Genomic DNA, 13,395 nt, shown 5'->3' on the forward strand with positions numbered 1-13,395 from the left:
TTTACTTCAGACAGACTTCAGACAACTTTATTTTCAACCAGATCTTAGTTATATACCAAAGGATGTCAATAGATATGCAGGCATTTCCTGAGGGAGCAAGATTCTTATCTCACAGTGTTCTTCATACTTAACATAACTGTTTTGGGTAAACATTCTCTTCCTCCCAGACTGCTCTACATAACAATCGCCACAGTTTACCTCTGCCATCCCGAGGCCAGCAGCTTGCAACAAATTCTGTAGGTCTTACTTTAAACTCTTGGCTTCTACAATCCAACTATATGAAGTTTACAAGAGAATCAAAGACACAAGTAGGTTGAAACGGAAAGGCTGGTAAAAGACATTCCATGCAATAGTAAACAAAACAAACAAACAAAACAAAACCAGCTGGGACGCTGGGACAGCTATGCTAAAGCTATGCTAATATCAGACAAGGTAAACATTCATCCAAAATTTGACATAAAAAAACAAAGAAGGACACAATACACTAATAAAGGGGTAATTTGGGGGTGCAAGTGTAGTTCAGCGGTAGAATTCTCGCCTGCCATGCGGGTGACACAGGTTTGATTCCCTGCTGGTGCACTTCTCCCCAAACAATAACAACAAATGGTCCTGCAATAACAGGATAGTCACATGGAAAAAGCATGAACTGTAACCCCTACCATACAGCATACAGTAAAAAAGGGGGCAATCAATTGAAATAACAATCATAAATACTTATGCACTTAATCATGGTACCTCAAAATGCTTGAGGAAAACACTGGGAAAAGTGATGGGAGAAATAGACATCTCTACAGTAAAAGTTGGAGGCTTCAATATACCACTCTCATCAATATATAGAACATCTAAACAGAAGATCAATAAGGAAACAGAGCACTTGAATAATAGGATAATGGAGTATACCTAACAGTCAAATTAAAAAAAAACTGCAGGATATACATTCTTCTCAAGTGCACAAAGATCATTCTCCTGGATCAACCACATGTTGGGTCATGAAACAAGTCTCAATAAATTTCAAAAGACTGAAATTATACAAAACCTCTTCTCTGACCATAAGTGAATGAAGACAGAAATCAGTAACAGGTGGAGTACAGGAAAATCCACACGTACATGGAAGCCAGATAACACACACTTAGACAATCAGTGGGTCAAAGGAAAAAATCACAACGGAAATCAGTAAATACCTTGAGATGAACAGAAATGAGAACACAAAATATTTAAATGTATGGGATGCGGAGAAGGCAGTTTTGAAGGGACAGCTTATAGTGCAAAATGCTTACATTATTATATATATGATATATATTACATTATATATAACAATCAACTAAAATAAAAGACCTAACTGCACACCTGGAGGTACTAGAAAAGTAACAGCAAACTAATCCCAAAGCAAGCAGGAAGAAAGAAATAAAAAAGGTTAGAGCAGAAATAAATGAAATTGAGAAGTAAATAATAAAGGAATTAATATTTTAAAAAGTTTTTTTTGAGAAGATTAATACAATTGATGAACACGTGGCTAGAATTAAAAAAATAAAAAAAGAGAAGACACAAATAAATCAAATCAGAAATGACTTGGGGGTATTACTATTGGCCCTCCAGGAAATAAAAAGGATCATAAGAGGATACTATGAATCACTGTATGTCAATAAATTAGATCACCTGGATGAAATGGACAAATTCCTAGAAATTCACAAACAACCTACACTAACTCTATAATAAATAGATGTAAACAGACCAATTACAATTAAAGAAATTGAATCCTTCATCAAACAACTTCCAAGAAAGAAAATCCCAGGACCAGACAGCCTCACAGGTCAATTCTAGAAATCATTCCAAGAAATATTAATAACAATCCTACTCAAACTCTTCCAAACTGTAACTCATTTTTTTGTGGCCAACATCATGCCTAAAAATTACAAACCAATTTTTTGTATGAATATAGATGCAAAGTTCTTCAACAAAATGCTTGCAAATCTAACCCAAGAATACTTAAAAGAATTATGCACCATAATCAAGTGAGTTTTATCCAAGGTATGCAAATGCGGTTCAACATAAGAAAATCAATTAATATAATACACTACATTAACAAAATGAAGGTGAAAAACCACATGATCATCTATATTGTTGCAAAAATTGCATTTGACAACATCCAGCATCCTTTCTGGATAAAAACACTTAAAAAAATAGGAATAGAAGGAAACTTCGTCAACTTGATGAAGGGCATATATGAAATACCCACAACTCATATCATGCTGAATGATGAAAGATTGAAAGCGTCCCTTTTAATATCTGGACCAAGATAAGAATGCAAACTGTCACCACTGTAATTCAAAATTGTACTGGAAATTCTAGCCAGGGAGGGTAGGTAAGAAATAGAAATAAAAGGCAACCACATTGGAAAGGAAGAATAAAACTTTCGCTATTTGCTGAGGACATTATCTTATATATAGAAGGTTCAGAAAAATTTACCACAAGGCTACTTGACTAATAAATGAGTTCAGAAAAGTGGCAGGTTTCAAATTAACAAGCAAAAATCAGTAGTGCTTCTATACACTAGTAATGAGTAATCTGAGGAGGAAATCAAGAAAAAAAATCCATTTACAATAGCAACTAAAAATATCAAATCTAGGAATAAATTTAACCAAGTATATAAAGGACTGGTAACAGAGAACTGCAAAACATTGCTGAAAGATATCAAAGAAGACCTAATGAGTAGAATGACATCCTGTGTTCATGGATTGGAAGACTAAATATCATTAATATTTCAATTATACCAGAAATGATTTATTAAAGAATAAGCGCAATCAATCAAAATTCCAACAGCCTATTTTTCAGAAATAGAAAATAAAATTATCAGATTGGCAGGGTAAGGGTTCCTGAATAACCAAAAACATCTTGAAAAAGAAAAACTAAGTTGGAGGACTCTCACACTTCCTGAATCTAAAACTTATTGCAAAGCCACAGTGGTCAAAACTGCATGATACTGGCATATGGACAGATAAATTGACAAGTTAAATTGAATTGAGAGTTCAGAAATAAGACCCTCACATCCACGACCCATTGCTTTTTTTTTTTTGTATGCTGTATGAGGAGTCACATTTCATTCTTTTTTCCATGTGAGTATCCTGTTATTGCAGCACCATTTGTGGAATTCATTGTTTGTTTATGTTTGTTTGTTTGGAAAGTGCATGGGCCAGGAATCGAACCTGGGTCTCCCACATGGCAGGTGAGAATTCTACCATTGAACTATCCTTACCACCCCCATGATCAATTGATTTTTGACAAGACTGCCTAGTCCACTCAATTGTGAATGAATAGCCTCTTCAGCAAACTGTGCTGGGAGAACTGGATATCCATATGCCAAAGAGTGAAAGACTATCCCTATATCAAACCTTATACAAAAATTAACTCAGCATGGATCAAAGACCCAAATATAAGAACCAGGATTGTGAAACTAGAAGAAAATGTAGGGAGAATCTCCCGGTTCTTGTGTTAGGCTAAAGGTATCTTAGATTTTATACCCAAAACACAAGCAACAAATGAAAAAATAGATAACCGGGACCTCTTCAAAAGCAAAAATGTATAGATCTCAAAGGACTATGACACAAAAGTGAAAAGACAACCTCCCAATGGGTGAAAGTATTTGGAACCTACATGTCTGATAAGAGTTTGAATCCAAAAAATATTAAGAAGCCCTGTAACTCTAAAATAAAAAGACAAACCGCCCCATTAAAAAATGAGCAAGAAGGTGCATGGGTGGTTTAGTGGGAAAATGCTCACCTGTCATGTGGGAGACCTGGGTTGGATTCCTGGACCAAGTGCTCCCCTCCCCCCACACTCAAAAAAACAAGAGACTCCAATAGACATTTCTTCAAAGAGGATATACAAATGGCTAAAAAAGAACATGAAAAGGTGTTCAATTTCACTAGGTATTAGGGAAATGCAAATCAAAACCACAGTGAGAAATAATTTCACACCCACAGAATGGCTACTATTAAAAAAAAAAACAGAAAGGTACATGTCTTAGAGAAGATTTGGAGAAATAAGATAATTCATTCATTGCTGGTGGATATGTAAAATGGTGCAGCTGCTGCGGAAGATAGTTTGGCAGTTTCTCAGGAAGCTAAGAATAGGGATACCTACAACCTGGCAATCCTGCTGCTAGGTATATATCCAGGAAGATTGAAAGCAGGGACTAGAACAGATGTTGGCACGACAATATTCATTGTGGCATTATTCATAATTTCCATAAGATGGAAGCAACTCGCATCCATCAACTGATGAATGGATAAAAAAAATGCGACGTACATACAATGGAATAATATTCAGTCATAAAAAGGAATGAAGTTTTGATGCTTGTGACAACATGGATGTACTTTGAGGACATATATTGAAATAAATAAACCAGACGTAAAAGGATGAGTATTGTATCATCTCACTGATATGATATAGTAAGCACATTCGTAGAGTTAGAATCTAGGTTATAGGTTTCCATAGGATATATTGGGTTTAGAGAATGAGGAATTGATGTTTAATTTTATAGAATTTCTATTTAGGTTAACTGTTAAAGTTTGGAAATGGATGGTGGTGATGATAGCACAATATTGAGAGTGTAATTAACAATACTAAAATATATAGCTGAATATGGTTAAATGGGAAAATTTTAGGTTGTATATGTAACAAAGAATAACAATGAAAAGATAAAACATGTGTAGTATGGACTATAGTTAACATTACAAGTATAAAAAGATTTTTTTTATGTATTGTACCAAATATTTGACACTAATACAAGGTGTTAATAACAGGATGGTATATGGGGAAAAAGACACCTAATGTAAACTGCAGATGATAGCAAATAGTAGTATTTTAATAATCTTGCAACAATTGTAACAAAGTTAACTACTGTTAAAAAGTAATATGATTATAGAAAAGTACAATCATCAATTGTAACAAATTGTCTACACTAGAGCAACGTGCTGGTGGTGGGGTGGTTTATGAAAATTCTATATTGTATGCATAATTATTCTGTAAAGAAACAAAAAGTTCTTTAATAAAAATTTTAAAATTTCACTTATATGATGTGCTAGTAAACGAGATATAATGAAGCATGTACTGTATGCTCTCATTAATAAAAGTTCAAAACCAGGTATATTCAATCGAGGTTGAAATAAGGCATCACCTTTAGGGAGGAGGAAGGAAATCTTGAATGGGAGGGTTCAGGCACCAAAGAGCATTCCAGGGGACTGGTACTTTAACTGGGTCATGGTCACTCTGATGTCTTCATTTTGTAACATTATATAAAGCTGTATGCTTACGGTTTGTTCATTATCTTTGTTAAAGCTTGAGCTTTCTGAACACCAGCATCTAAGAAAGAAACACATCCTTGTAGTAAATTATAAAATAATTTTTACCAGTCTAGATATTTATAAAAATCATTAAAAAAAGATACACAGAATCATATAAGTATCTAGAAATGGGCCAAGTGTCTTTTTTTTTTGATGATTAGATAGATAGTGACCTATAAACAGATTCTAGATATATAATAGTTCAGAAATGATAGTTTATGTGGACTTGGCTTTATAGCTCTAATCCTGAGAGTCACAGGGATTTCCCACAGGGCTGGGGAAGGGCAGAAGGGCTTGGTCAACTATAGACTGACTTCTCTGTGTGTATGAAATAGTTCTTCTCCCCAGAATATGGTCTGAATCCTCCTGTGCTCGTGTTGCATGTTAAAGAGAAATATTTTCCCAAACATGAGCATAAAATCTGTAGCACTTTTTTTTAATGGAGAAAACAGTGAATAATCTCAGTATCTTTAATGAGGTCATATGAACTATTTGACCAAAAGAAATAGCCCCATGAAGCAAACATTATTTTATTAATAAATGGCAAATATAATAAATTGTGATGAAAATCCTTTAATCTTTTACGATGCCCTTTGTCTTCAGAAATCCAGAGTTAAAGAAAGCGCAATGTAGGCTCAGATGAAAAATTAACCATTGTATTGACTTTGTGAATGTCATTTGAAGAATACTGATAATAAATTAGTTTAATGTTGCATTTGATGGTGGAATGGTGTACTTAGGACAGTCATAATGTCTATGTTGAATGAGTGAGTGAATGAAAGATGCGTGATTGCTAAGTATGTCTCTGAAATTGGGAAGGATTCAGGGTAAAAGCTCTCCCCACATACTGGGCGTCCCTTTCCTAACTGGAGAAGTTCAATTCTCTAAAAAGCAGCTTCTCCTGGTTCCAGATGTTTACATTATATCAATCACTCCCTTTCATTTTTGGCTTATTAGGTAATTGACCCAGAACAAGAATACTTCTAATGAAGCTCTTTGTCATGCATGGGTGTGAAAAGGAAGCTACAGCAAGTGTTTGAACCCGTTTGGATTATGTTTTAAAATTTGCAATTGCCAAAATACCCCTGCGAAGCAAAGTCAATAACTTTGAAATGGAAATGATTACTGAAATGCACTTCTAAAATCAACTTTGAAAGAAAATCCCTTTTTAGCCTAACTAATTAGCAGTTCCTCCCTTGAGAAATCTATTTGGTAGTTTCTTTAAACCTCAATGTCACCCTTCTAAGGTGACATAACTGCTAATATACAAACTTTATCACAAATCAGCCCTTGCTTTATCCATCGGTACTAAGAGAAAAGTCACAAAGAAGCATGAATGTAAGAGGTTATATTTTTTTTAAAGAAATGCTTTTAACAAAATATCTTATGTTATTTGCATTAAAATGAATGATCAAATCCACATGATTCAAATAATTTTAATTGTGGTGATATTGTCTAGTAGATTTGAATAGGTAATGCAAATAAATAAATTTAATAATTTACATAGTTCAAATTATTTAGTCATAAAGTGTATAACCACCAAATATTTATTATTCAAATCCAGAAAGGAATGAGGGTTTAATTCCCTCAATGGTTAAGTAACAAAGAGGGAATCCTGAACCTTTTTCAGTGTTCAGAGGCAAAAAGGCAAGTATTGGAAAGGGACAAAGTGTGATGGGCCATAATCCCTTTAAACACATCTTAGTAACCAGGATTGTCAGGATCAATTCCTCCTGCTCAGTGATGGTTATCCAGAACGGACAGGTACTTTATTTATAGGCCTTACATATTTTCTGAGTACCTACTAGAAGATAATCACTAAGCCCAGTCCTGGGATACAAATAATAAGGTACAATATTGCCTTTAATTGTTTTGTAATCTTCAAATGGAAACAAACATGTAAAGTCCAATATATAGTTCAATACAGCAAGTGCTTTAATAGTGGTACTATGGGAGTCCAGGGGATTAAATATGTGGCTAAATAGTGGGGATGTGCAAATCTTAACAAACAGATGGCATTAGAGAAAAGCCTGTAGGATGAATGTGATTTTCCCAGACACAAAAGATAAAGAAGCTATTCTAGACATGTAATATATTGGCACAGTTTGGATTATTACTTGAAAGAATGGGAAGTTGTGTGTGGCTGGTACTTAACATATCTCTGAATACAAAAGTAGTGGAATATGACCTGGATATTGGTTATTGTAAAGATCCGTGGAGGTAATGCCAAAGAATGCAGGTCTTATCTGCCTGTAAAGTGGAACCTGATGGGATTTTGAGATAGTTGCTAGATAAGAATTATGTTTTGGGAAAACAACTAGAGGCACAATGGAGACTAGGCAGCAAAGTAAGATGGAATCTTTTAACTGTTAGGCAAGTAAAATTTTATGATATAAAGAAACAATATCTTAACTGCTTTTTATATCTTATACCAGAATTAAAGTGGCATTCATTCATCTAAAGATTGCCAAGGGCCTTTCAGCTTATTGAAGATGGAGAGTGCTGAAACAGTATTACGGAGGTGAGGAGAATGTAGTGTGGTGAATAAAAGCATTACTCTAGAGAAGATGTATACCTAGATCTCCTTTTTTCTGTTTATGTGACTTGTGCAAGTTCATGTGTGTTTCCTTATCTGCAAAATGGAGAAAATGATCATGTCTTTTCCATATGGCTGTTTTAAAGATTGCATTAATACACTCAGAGTGCTTTGATAATTACCTGGCACTTGGTGCTTGTTTCAGTTTGTTAAAGTTGCTGAAATGCAATATACCAGACATGAGTTGGCTTTTACAATGGCAATTTATTAACTTACAAGTTTACTGTGAAGACAGTCTGCTGGCGATCCTCAGTCCCTCTGTATGGGGTAAGGCACATGATGGGTTGCTGGTGTCTCCTTTCTCTCCTGGGTTTTGTTGCTTTCTGCTTCTGGCTTCTCATTCTGTGGCTTTATTTCTCAGTTTTTATCTTTTTCTCTCTCTCGGTTTCTCGGTATTTTTTTTCCTCTCTGCCTTCTGTGTGTGTCCTTCTCTCTCAGTATCTGTTCTTTTTCTTTGTTTCATCCTCTCATAAAGGACTCCAGTAAGAGGATTAAAACCTCACCTTGAGGGCGTGTCTCAACTGAAATAACTTAATCAAAAGGTCCCACCCACTATAAGGCTACCCCCACAGGAATGGATTAGCTTTAAGAACATGATTTTCTGGGACACACACAGCTTCAACCATCACAATGTTCAATAACTTTAGTTATAACTATTCCATCAGAACAGTGGTTTTCAACTGGACCACACTTGGCAATATCTAGGGATATTGTATTTGTCATAATAGAAAGGGCATACCACTGGCATCGAGTGGGTAGAGGCCAGGGATACTGCTAAACACACTGCCCTGGACACAGGATACAGGATAGCCTGCCACACAAAGAGTTATTTGGTCTAATATGTCAGTCATGCCAATGTAGAGAAATCCTACACTAGAATGTGATTTTGATGAGGACAGATATGTTTTGTTCACTGCTTTGGCCTTAATGCCTAGAACAATGCCTGGTCAATATTAGATGCAATAAATATTTTTGAACACATCAATACATGACGACTAATGAGTCAGATGTGATATATATATATATATAGGCAGTTGTGCAGCTCATTTGTGGTAGAGCATAATCTTGCAAAAGAATAACTCCACTGGATCAGGGACTTTCTTTAAACTATACTAGCGACCTAGATACAGAGGTTGTGGGTAGATAAGACAGGTAAGGTTTATCTTCATTGCAAATATATTCTAAGATACCAGCAAAGACATAAGAGAGCTCAATATCCTACACAGTTATGCACTATATGGCCCCTTTTCTCTCAAACCATAGCTCCCGTCACTTCCTTCCCATCAGTGGTGGATTGAACTGTGCATCCAGTTTGGACATGATCTCGTCTTGATCTGCGTTCCTGTGGGTGTGGAGTCATTGTAAATACGATCTCTTCAAATAGTTACTTCAACTAAAGTATGGCCCTACTAAATCAGTTTGGCTTTTAATCCAGATTACTGGTGTGCTTTATAACCAGAGTGGAACACAGATAGAGAGAGATGCAAGAGAGGCCTCCAGCTGCATTGCCTTGTGACGAAAAGCTAAGGGCCAAGGGTCTGTGGCAGCCAGCCCCAGAATGCCACAGTCTTTGGGAATAAGGTACCACCTAACAGATGCATCAATTCTGGACTTTGAGGTTTTAGCCTGAAAACTGTGACCAATAAATTCCCATTGTTTAAGCATACTCATTGTAATGTATTTGTTTTAGCAGCCAGGAAACTAAAACACCATTCCTTTATCTCTGTGCTTCATCCATACTGCCTCTCAGTTTCTCAATAATGTCACATTGTTGTCCTCCAAGACCTTTGAAAATGCTAATTTTTCTGCCTGGGTTACTCAAGGTAAATTTTTCTCAGACAACTAGGAAAATTCGAGTCTGATTCAACAAATTAATTTAGCTTCAGATATGATCCTAGGTAAAAAGATAGAAAAGTTCCCAATAGATTTTATCAGTCACAGTACTTTGTTGGAAACCTAAGCAGAATGTCAGAAGCTCACAGAATCTTCAAGTGAACAAAAGACCTGGCTTGGTTGCCTCAGAGGCAAGATAAAAAGGGCAAGTTGGAAAAAATATAGAAGAACTGAAACACACACAGAGCTGCTACCTGCAACTGCTGCTTAGCATTTCTGACACAAGGCATGCAGGCCCTCCTCTGTAGAAATTACAGAGGAATCAGTTGAATTCAAGCAGTTGGTTGAATGCTTGAGAGAAGATCTGATCTCTCCAACATGACCACCAAAAAAAGATACTTCCATCTCCAAGTCTTGTGTGGTGCCTCTCATCAACGGAGTAGGGGCCACATGAGAACATTAGCTGTGAGGGAATCTTGTAAACTCTATTTTATCCTTTATAATGTAGGAAAGAAATCCATATTCCTTTAGTTCTCAACTAGTATACTAAATGGAGAATGTTTTACTTCTTGCATCGTCCAAAACTTCAATCATAAGGAATATGAGCTCTTGGAGGTCCTACCTGTACTAAATCTATTAACTTTTATTAATTAGGCCAGGAAATTTTAAGATACTTTGCACACAACACACCGATTTGCCTTAATAACCAACGGTCAGAGTAAATTTCTGATTTCCCTGTTTATCTGATGGCCTCCTTGTTGAGAAATCATTTTTCCTTCAGGTTTGAGGCCACTAACCTGGCAGAGCCTTTCATTACATAGATGAGACGCATTTGTCTCAGACCTATAAAAAAGTAGGCTCCTGCTATAGAATAGTAGGGTAGGAATTACAGTGATTACAGTGCTTAGGAAGTGGAAGGGTAACAAAACCTCAAAGTTTAAACACTTCTTTTGAGAAATCTATAAGCTACATGAGAGCTGGAACCTGGTATTGTTCATCATTAAATTGTCAGTGGGTATAACAGTACCTGCACAACACAATGCTTTTGCAGAAATAAAAATCATAAAAGAGAAGGGACTGTGTGTTTTTTTTTTTTTTTTAATTTTAGGAATATTTGAAAGTTGGGCATATTTATTCACGAAAGAAAGGAATCTTGGCAGAGGAAGAAATTATTGATGCAAACAAGGAAAGATAATTAACACAACAAAGTTCCAGAGTGGATAAAAGCAGTTAGAGACAAAAAACCAAGGAGAAGAGTTAGCTTCACCAACTTGTCATGACTTTTCTTTCTCTGACATTAGGGAAAGGAGCGTGAGCAGATGAAAACACAGTTGAGATTCTGGAGGTGGAAGTGTGGGAAGCTGGGAGAGTTCATACAGGTGGTTTCTAATTTTCTGGTGAAATAGGGAGCTGGCAGCCTGCTGAGAATAAGTAGACAGGGTGGAGCATAGGGCTTGAGAAATATGGGTGAGATTTGCAATAAGCGCTAAGGGAAATGAGAAAGGTAGCTGATCAGTATTAAGTAAAAGGATTGCTGAAGAGAACTGAGGGGGCAGCTGAAGTTAAAAATTAAATTTGTAATGGAGACAATCAGCTCAGTTATGTGACTTTCCCTAATAGCATTTGGCAACCTGGGAGCAAAAGCAGAGAAAATGGATGTTCAGGTTGGAGGCCAGAGAGAAAGGTGAAGCAGGGAGTCAAGGAGGTGATGAATGAGAAGGTGCTATCAAAAGTGTGTTTGAAATGACGGATCAAGTCTGAGTAAAGAGGGAAGGGTTGCCTGGAGGGGCTGATGGAATTAGGGGTTGAAAGACCAGAGGTTTCACTCTGGGAGTGAGGTAATGAGAGAGGAGAAAGAGTCAGAGGTTGTGGTTAGATGGAGAATTTCGGTGTTCCAATTTCTTAGGTGCATCATTCATCATTATCAACGATCCTTTACTAAATAGGAAATGAGCACACAGCCCCATATTTTTAGGTCACGGATTCTATTCCTATTGCTAATCTCCTTGAAGAAAAAAAACCCAGAAGTAGTGGTTATGATTTGGGTTAGGAAGCAATATAGTTTACTAAAATAAAGTTTTAAAAGCAGTGGAAAAATAAGGGATAAAGTCATTCTAAACTTCCTTCTCTTTATGACTAGAAACTGAAATCATTATACATCTGGTATTAAACTTGCTCTGATTTCACCTATTCAAAACACCGCTTTTTCTATGGGCCTGTTCTTTTCAAGTGCATTCAATTTCTATAGAACTTCTTTGTATTATTAGAAATGGGGTGTTTTCCTCTCCCCCTAAAACCACATAGCGACCACTTTCCTTCCCCTAAATCTTTCCAAACTACACACAAATAGGTGTTTCAGACTGATTTAGGTTCCTAATGTTTTTTTTGTTTGTTTGTTTCTTTAGTTTGTTATATACAATATCCTAGTTAGAGTTCTCAATTAAATGTTGTCTTTCTATAAATGATCATTCCTAAATTCCAAAAGTAATGGGTGTAACTGAGCAAGTCAAAAAATATAGTTTGTTATGAAATTTTACGAATCTAAATTAACCCAAAACTGGAGTTAATTACCTAAAAAATAAGTGTTCATAAAATAGTAATTAAAATTATTAATTCTACTTTTTTAGTTTATAACTCTTAACTAAATTTAAGCTTTAGAACTTATTGTCAAATGAGTAGTAAGAGTTTAGTAGAATCAGATTCTAGTAGGATCTTATATCTCAAAGTATTGAAGTGGCCACATAGTGACTGGCTGCATTTGCAGTGTGAACTCTTTCATACAGTGGTGGCTAATACCAGAGAGGAGCAAATTTGATTTGCGTATCTTAGCGAATGATGTAACACTGGAAACAGAAAGGTAATTGCTTGCTCAATAGAATCGGGCTAAAACTGTTCCTTTAATCTTCTGTATATTTGGTTCAGCAAACTTTACGAAGGAATAGGATAATTTAAGAAAATACAGAAAGCAGAACAGAAAGGATTAAAAAATAGAGGGAACGATATCTGAAATAAAATTGAAAAAAATGTAATCTAGAAAAGAGAAAACTGAAATGAGCCATTTTCACAATCTATAAATAATACCTCCTGAGTAACTATATAATGAAAGGAGGGAATTATTTGGTCTCAGAAGACATGGGGACAAAGAGCAATGACTGCAAGCTAAAGAAAGCAAAATATAGGTTAGATGCTAAGAACATGATAGGGAAGTTGGACTGTTCCTGTTGTCCAGTGTGTTTTGTCTTTCTACATAGCGATTATCTGAGGAATTAAAAAGTCTTCCAGAAAATTCACTTTCTTTATTAATTGGCAATTCCTTTCACATCGATGTTATAGCTGCTTCCCAAACCACTTTAACCTGAAACTCAATCAGTAGACAATTCCCTCTTTCAGGAGCAAATAATAAACGAACAAATAAAGAAATCACCCAAATAATGGGAAAAAAATGAAAGCTGTTTTTGAGAGATAGAAGCAAATTTTAAACTCATGCCAAAAGCAGTGCATACATGTCACAGATTTTCTGTAAAAGATTTTCAAAAGAAACCAGTGAACTCTGCTATGTCCCATATGAGCAAGTTAAGGTATGACAAAAATTAATTTGTTTCTTTAGCTGAGTGGCATCTCCTA

Source organism: Tamandua tetradactyla, chromosome 24 (assembly GCF_023851605.1).
Source record: "Tamandua tetradactyla isolate mTamTet1 chromosome 24, mTamTet1.pri, whole genome shotgun sequence".
Classification (NCBI taxonomy): domain Eukaryota; kingdom Metazoa; phylum Chordata; class Mammalia; order Pilosa; family Myrmecophagidae; genus Tamandua; species Tamandua tetradactyla.